Consider the following 7445-nt stretch of genomic DNA (forward strand, 5'->3'; position numbering starts at 1 on the left):
TAAATTCAATAATTATTTATATATGGTACTTTTATTCTGTAAAGATGGATTTGATTTAGCATTATATTTAATTTAAATAAGGGCATTCTTTAACATGTCTTTTTCACCTCTCATTGCCATAAATAAGTATTTTGGGTAGCTCAGACTTTTGCAAATCATGAGTAATAACTGACTTATTTATTTAAAGCTTGTAACCACTTAATTTTCAACTTTGGAAATGGATATTATGAAATAAAGCACAACATTCAAGGAATATATCTAAAGATAGTATACATGTCATCTTAATTTTATTTTATAGAAATAAAATGTTTTGTATTTTTTTTTCAACTGAGCCTAGAGGCTCCATTTGAGGTCTACTTCTCCCTGAGTATGTCCCTGCATATAAGCATAATCTACATAAATACCTTTAGAAATCCCATGTTTATGTTAGGGATAAAATCTTTCATGTACAGATATTCATGTGGGCTTCTTATATTGCTTAAAACATTCCATGTGCACATGAACTGACCCTAAAATCTGTATTCTTTCAAAATTAGGATTGCAAAATGCTATTAATTCAATAATTTGCCTATAACCTGTAATTTTTTGTTTGCTTTTAAGAAATTTAGTGCTTTTGTGTTAGCATTAAGTGAAGCAAAACACTCAGCACCCTCCAGTCTTGCAATACTAGTGAACTGAGGGTTGTCAGTGGGAGTGGGTTGGGAAGGCACCAGACTTCTTTAATAATGGGATAATCAGTCATTCCAGAATCAGAATTATTTGGAACCTAACATTTTGCCAAACACAGGCACCAGGGAGAATGCAGAGCAGACTTCCCAGAAAGCCATGGTCAAACACCTGCAGGCCTGAGCTTCAGAACAGGCTTTCAAAGCAAAGCAATTTAATTTGGTGAAGAAAAAGCTTCTGTGCTTACTGGATATCAAAAAGACTGGAGAATGTTCAGGTAAGAGCTTTTCCAAACATTTTGAAAAAAAAAAAAGTCTTTGCTTAGTAAGCAATTTACTCTGAGTTAGGAATTAGATGTTTAATGTTTAAAGTGGATTTCAGTGGTGTGTTTAGTACTGATTTTGGCTTTCAGTCTGATGGTTTGGCAAAACACATATTAATAAAAAATATTTATTCTTTGGTATAAATTAACTTTAAAAAGATATTTTTAGAACTGGTAATGATATGCTGGCTACATAATTATGCATGCAGCTCTTTTCTGTTTTAAATGTCAATAGGTCTGTAAATATCTCACCCTTCTCCACTGTCTGTCAATTTGCAGACACATTTTTCAAGGAAAGATAGTCTGTAATATTGATTTGTAACAGGACCTGAAACACAGTGAATCAATGTTGTTACACCCAGAAGGCACAAATGCAAGCATTCATGTGAGGCACATCAAAAGAAAGCAATACCTGGAAATCAGAAACACAGTTATTACTTTGTAGGTTAACTGCAGACAGAAGAAAGGGATGTAATGTGAAAGCAGGCCAAAAACAAACAGCTGAATGTATTAGACTAAAACATTTTGTTTAATTGCTATTTAAAGGTCTGATAGAAGCATCAATTTTAAACAGCTGCCTTAACTCCAATGTCATCTTCACTGAGTAAACGGGGACCTGCCCCACACTCAGTAAAACAGAATTGTCCCAGGTGCTGGACTGGCCTTAAGCAACCCAGGAGATTTAGAGATTTATATTTGTGCAAGTCTGCAGTAGGTTTTCTCTGGAAAGGATGCAACCATACTAATTGTCATGTAGGCAGAATTTTGCTGCTTAAGTTGAGGAGGGTGCTCCGGAAACACCCTTAGTAACGTGCTCGGGTATGTTACTGTCCATATCTACAGGGCCAGCATTTTGTTAGCTGGCTCTCTAGGTGCCTTTTAGGCACCCTTTTTGTTAGGGATGCAGAGCTCCCTGCCTCTATGTCTCCAAAGTACAAAACAGCATTGGTAGTGATGGCAATTCTTGGACTTTTCATATCAAACTTCAGTGATAAGGGCTCTTAACAGGGCTTTCCCCTGGAGCCCAGCTCAGAGAGGGAAGGCAGCAGGTGTCCCAAATCCATGATTAAGTTTTAGGTTTCCACACTGAGTAGCTATGCAAAATCTATAAGGTGCCCTAAGAGGGTCTGGAACTGCACCTCCAGGCACTGTTTGCTCAGTGCCTCCAGTTTACAATGTCAGAATCCCTTAAGATTAATCCCTTAAAATTGTTTTCCTCCTTGTCCTATGATTTTAAGTTTTAGCTGCACTGAGGCAGAACAGAAGGAGCAATGACTCATACCTAGAGATGCCCAAAAGACTTCTGTCAGAGCCCAGAGTGCACCAACAGGCTCTGCAGCATCTCTCCCCCTCCAGAGTTTGGCTGTGGGTGCTCAAGGCCAGCGCTGGCATGGTGCAGTTGTAACCTGGGGTCAGGCTGCTGGGAAAGAGCCATGTGAGGAAGAGCTGTGTAATAAAGAGCCAGGAGAAGCCTCATCTGGGGCCTCCCCCAGGCTCGGAAGATGCATTTGGGCTCAGGCCCCAGCCTTCAGTCGGGGGCCTGCAGGGGTCCTCAGCCCTTGTGCCTTGCACCCCCAGCCCTGGCCCACTGGCTTGCCTTCCCAGCTTAACCTTGGACCTGCCCCATCACTGTGGACTTGTCAGGCAATCGGGACCATTGGCTGGTTACCATCACTGGACCTGCTCTGCTCCTCCTGTTGGAGTACCGGGGGCCTGGGCCCTTGTCTGTGGGTCTCTGCCTTGCCTGTCTTGCTGCCAGCTGCAGCTCTGGGCTCACCTTCCCTTGCAGAGCAGTCCTGCTCTTGCTGCTCCCTGGCACCTGGAGGCGGAGATACCCGTCCACATCATGGGGACTATGTGATTATACACTTTCAGACTGACATAGTCCTAATACTCAGGACCACCATCTTCCAGGCAAGTGCCTTAGCCATTATGGTTTCTATCACAAAAAAAAATCAGCGGGCAGCTTCCCTTCCTCCTTCAAAGAGAAAGTGTTAAGAGAAAGGCATAAACCGTGGAGAGAGTATCAGGAACTAACCTCCTGACTCACAGATGTGCCTTGATTAATGAATATGTAGGTAGATAGTAGCCCTGAGCTATGCACCTCAGTCCTGCAAGGGGTAGCCTGCTCGTTCTTCTCCTCCCCTCCCATGCTGTTATTGTCTTAGCGCTGAGCCTCGTTGCTGCTGTGAATCCCAGCAGAGGTCCCAGTTCTCCCATCCTAGGCCTAAGGATTCTGGATACTGCTGTGAATCCTACCCCCCCCCCCCCGAGTCCATGGCCTCAGCTGTTCAGTCATTGTAAAAGTGTCATAACACCTAGGTAGCCGGGACATCAGAGAGCCAAAGAGCTTTGGAAGAGCTGAGGTTTGGAATGTCTTTTTATTAGGATGACAGTACTAAATGCTTTCTATGCCCGAGAGGTAGCGAAGGCCACTCCTCTTTTCTGCCTCTCACAGAGGTAGAAAGTTTTTCACTGCAACACACTACGGTGCAATTTAAAATAATGCGTTAATGTAAAGCAGGTCTTGGCAGCACTGAGGTATTGCCATAACGTTTATGACAGGTCACCACCCACAAACCTGTCTGAACTAGAAGCAAGGACATTATGTATGCATGGGCAGCTGATATTTAAACCTGCTGTCTGTTAATGGCTCAAAGTGATATAAAAAGCAAGAATATGACATAAAAACACAGATCACCTATACAGTGAGTCAAAAGAAAACATAGACTTGGACTTTACTACTTAAGGGACAAGCAATGCAAGAAGGCACATACGACTGAATATCCTCTGTGATCAGATCTGCACAGGGAAATTAATTTAGTTTCACACATTTAAAGCTCACCGGTCTTGCTATGGTTAACTGAAAGTCATATATACAACAATCTGCAGTCAGCAGAATCTGAAATTACATAAAGTAATTCCTCTTTCTAAACCCTATCAGCAGATTTAGAGCATAAATATAACCTGGATTTAGGGTGTGAATCTTAAGAGATAAATTGGGGATATATTTTTTTAGATTGCTTTAATAACAGCTCTACTTTAGGTTTTACATGGATCGGCTTTGATTTCTTTTGGTGGGTGTTACATTTTAAGCATTTTTTTTAACACACTGCTTTTCCAGTCAGCACAGACTTAAGCCTGGAACAGAAGAATGAAGATGCTGTAATATTAGGAACAGAAAAGATAGAAACATAGGCTCTGTGCCATCACTGTCAAACAAGTCCCTCCAACAACTTCCCTTTCACCTGAAACCAGAGGAAAAAGACTAGAATGATGTAACATCTCTGTTCTCTTTGGCAGCCCTGGGAAAAAGACACAGGTCTGTTCATATGACCTAGCTAACCCTTTTCAGCTCCTCCAGCTGTTGTAACCAAAGTTCAGCAACTAAAATCTTAAGGAAAGTCAGTGCGTCAAAATAAAAGTAGAATGGATGCTCATTTTCTATATTTTAACAGAAAATATTAGCTAAAAAGGCTGGTGACGCTTTTGAATGCCATTTAGGCTTTAATCTGCAAAGAAGGCTGGTGGGTAACTCATGACTTCAAACGTTGCAAAAGAATAAAGGCTTTTCATTGCTTTCCATATGGCCTCCCCCACCCCGAATAAGTTAGCAAGCAGGTAGCCGCTAACAAGAAAACAGTCTTTGCAGTACTCGGCAGCACAAAGAACTCCAGGCTGGAGCCTCTGCTTTGTTTCACTGAAATAAACACAAATGCTGCAATTCATATCTAGTGAAGGCTTGGATTTCAGTTAGGTCAGGTAGCCTGGGAATCTATGTCACAACACATCCCAGGTGAAATTATATTTCTTGCAGAAGTAAATGCAAGATGAATACATTTAAATATATCTGGTTTGGGGATTCTTCTAAATCTGAAGTAGATGGAGAATGGGAAGCATAATGTCAGTGCTTCTTTAAGATAAATTAGATGTTCAGTGAACTTCCTGCAAAAATGTTTCATTAAGGAATAATTAAATTACACTTCGATCAGCTCCCTACTATTTGCAAACAACTTGGGTAATGCAAATATGTACAAATCACTGTGCCATTGCATGCTGCATTGAGACTTGGCATCATAAACCTCCCCTGCATTACATTTTGCTTAGTATACTGCAACTTATATCAAAAACAATGTAACAGAACTAGACAAATAGAACATTTATTACAATACAATGCAAATTTACACAGCATTCTTTTCAAATATTGTCTGAAGGGTTTGCAAGTACCAAATGTCTCTGGTAACAGCAGGACACTGGTCCTGTTTAAAGTAATATTTAAATGAAACACTTTATATCATACTGCAAATATTTGCACTGTGAATGCATTTTTGCTTTAAACACATGCCCCTGTATACACAAAGACATGTTTTCCTATCAACAGCTGCAAGTCTTGAAGTTGAATCTGCCTCTATGTAGTAAAATACTGAATGGGTTTTAATGAATGCTGAATGAAAAATAGAAGGCTTCCAGTAATGTGTCACTGACACATTCCATCTCTCTGGCATGTTTCTGTTGATGGTGGTCATGTATATCCTGAAAATTAATAGTAGCATGTTCCTTTCTGACATGTAATTACTGATCTGACACATTAAATTAACAGAAAAATCAACACACATCAAGTGAAAGAACACAGTACTTGTGTTGATCTCTGTCACACCATGTCACGCATCCCAGTTGCTTTTCTTGCCTGCTCAGTCATCACTACTGCTGATTTCATTTAAATTAAATTATGAAGTATCTGACACAAGACCTATGTGAAACAGAGCCTACTGTCTGTAATTAACTGGATTTCTCTATGAATTATAGATCTGTTTTGACATAGGAAGCCATCATACAGTTGAGGATAGTGATGCATTTGTGTGGTTTATTAGATTGCTGGGTGTGTACCCACACAACACTGTTAGTGTTACAAAGCTTCTGTTGAAGTCAATGGCAAATATGCACTTTTTTTTCAAGTGAAATCAGCTTCAGGCCTAATATGGAAATGATTTCATATTCTGAGATATGCTATTAAATTGTGCTATCTGGTCATTAGGGAGCAAGCCCACTAACCACTAACTGCTGGAATATAGTCAGAATGAAGTCTGCAGGGAAAAAAAATAGCTTTAAAATGTGCCTCCTCTTTCAATAATGCTTAGAGCATATTTCACCGTAGAAATTTCAAATTTCTATATTTTGTTTTCTTTTACTCATTAAACCATAATTTAATTAGAAAAAAACAGCAGTTTCACAACTATTCCCCCAGCTCAGATAGGCCTAATGTCCATAGGAATGCCATTCACAAATGCTTAAAAATTACAAAATCCTTACTGTAGAACTCTCACTTTTGCAAAAAGAGCAGCTTTCTGAGAAACAAGTCATATCTCAGTAAAAATACTAGCAGATAATCATTCTGACTCCCACAGGTAACTCCTTAGCACAGCAATATCTTTGGCCAAAAAATAATGATAATAATAATAATATAATTCTATTAAAAAGTATTGAAGTAAATAAGTAAAAAGTAAAAAAGTAAAAAGTATTGAAGGCATTTAGAAATGAAAATGAAAAAAGAGAATCTATAAAATTATTTTTCCAGTCCAGTCAAGCTTACCAATTTAAGTCCAATCTTTTGATCAGTCAGCCTTCTAGACAAGGATTTTCAATTCTTAAAGGAAAAATTTACCTTTTGAAATCAATATTTAAGTTCCTAGTGGAATATGAATTGTTTTAATAGCAAATGGGCTTTTGTAAATCCTATCAGATTTGTAGATTCTCGGTAGCTGATCAATTAATGGATTTCTGTGAAAAAATTTATTTGCATAGGATTTATGGCTTGTTTTGGTTTTACAGGGCTTGTGGTTTATGTGTGTTTTACAGGCCCAGAAAATGATCTGCAAGAGAGCACGCTGATCTCACACAGCTTTCAATGAGACAGCTCCATCACCTACAGTGAAACATCTCTGATACATGCCAGGGTAAAAGGTGAGCCAGAGTGGATTTTCTAAGCCTTTATTTGCTCCTCACTGGTCTCCCAGTGCTTCTGTTTCTTCCTGTCTAGTCAAGCATCTGCTACCAGAATAAGCTCCAAAGCTTTAATGAATCATGTTTTTTTGCATTATAGCCAAGATTTTCACCCTCAACGTTTTGCCTAATACTGATCCTCTCTGTTTGCCTGTTCTTACTCTGCCTCAGTGTCTAATAGCCTTTTGCTGCTTTTGTCTGCAATAGATTGTAAGATGCTTGGTCAAGATTATTATGAAAATTAGAAAGAAGAAATTCTGGCATGTAAGGATGATGGATTTAGGAAAAGCCAGAACAGCTATTAAGAAAACAGCAACAACAACAACAACAACAACAACAACAACAACAACAACATGAAATCCTCCAGGATTTTGATTTATTATATACTTGGGCCTAATCCAGTATTCTGGTCTTTTAGCGCGTATGTATGCCCCCAGGAGCAGACCTAATGTAGTCA

The 7445-nt window shown here is 39.3% G+C and overlaps 1 long non-coding RNA gene across 1 annotated transcript; it reads left to right on the forward strand.

The window, feature by feature from the left end:
- Window positions 1-873: 873 nt before the first annotated feature.
- LOC106489202 (uncharacterized) lies at window positions 874-7213 on the forward strand. The gene is made up of 3 exons (XR_001293350.1): window positions 874-943; window positions 6845-6949; window positions 7196-7213. It is a non-coding gene; the product is annotated as an uncharacterized lncRNA (long non-coding RNA).
- Window positions 7214-7445: the final 232 nt, after the last annotated feature.

The sequence above is a fragment of the Apteryx mantelli genome, chromosome 1 (assembly GCF_036417845.1).
Source record: "Apteryx mantelli isolate bAptMan1 chromosome 1, bAptMan1.hap1, whole genome shotgun sequence".
Lineage (NCBI taxonomy): Eukaryota > Metazoa > Chordata > Aves > Apterygiformes > Apterygidae > Apteryx > Apteryx mantelli.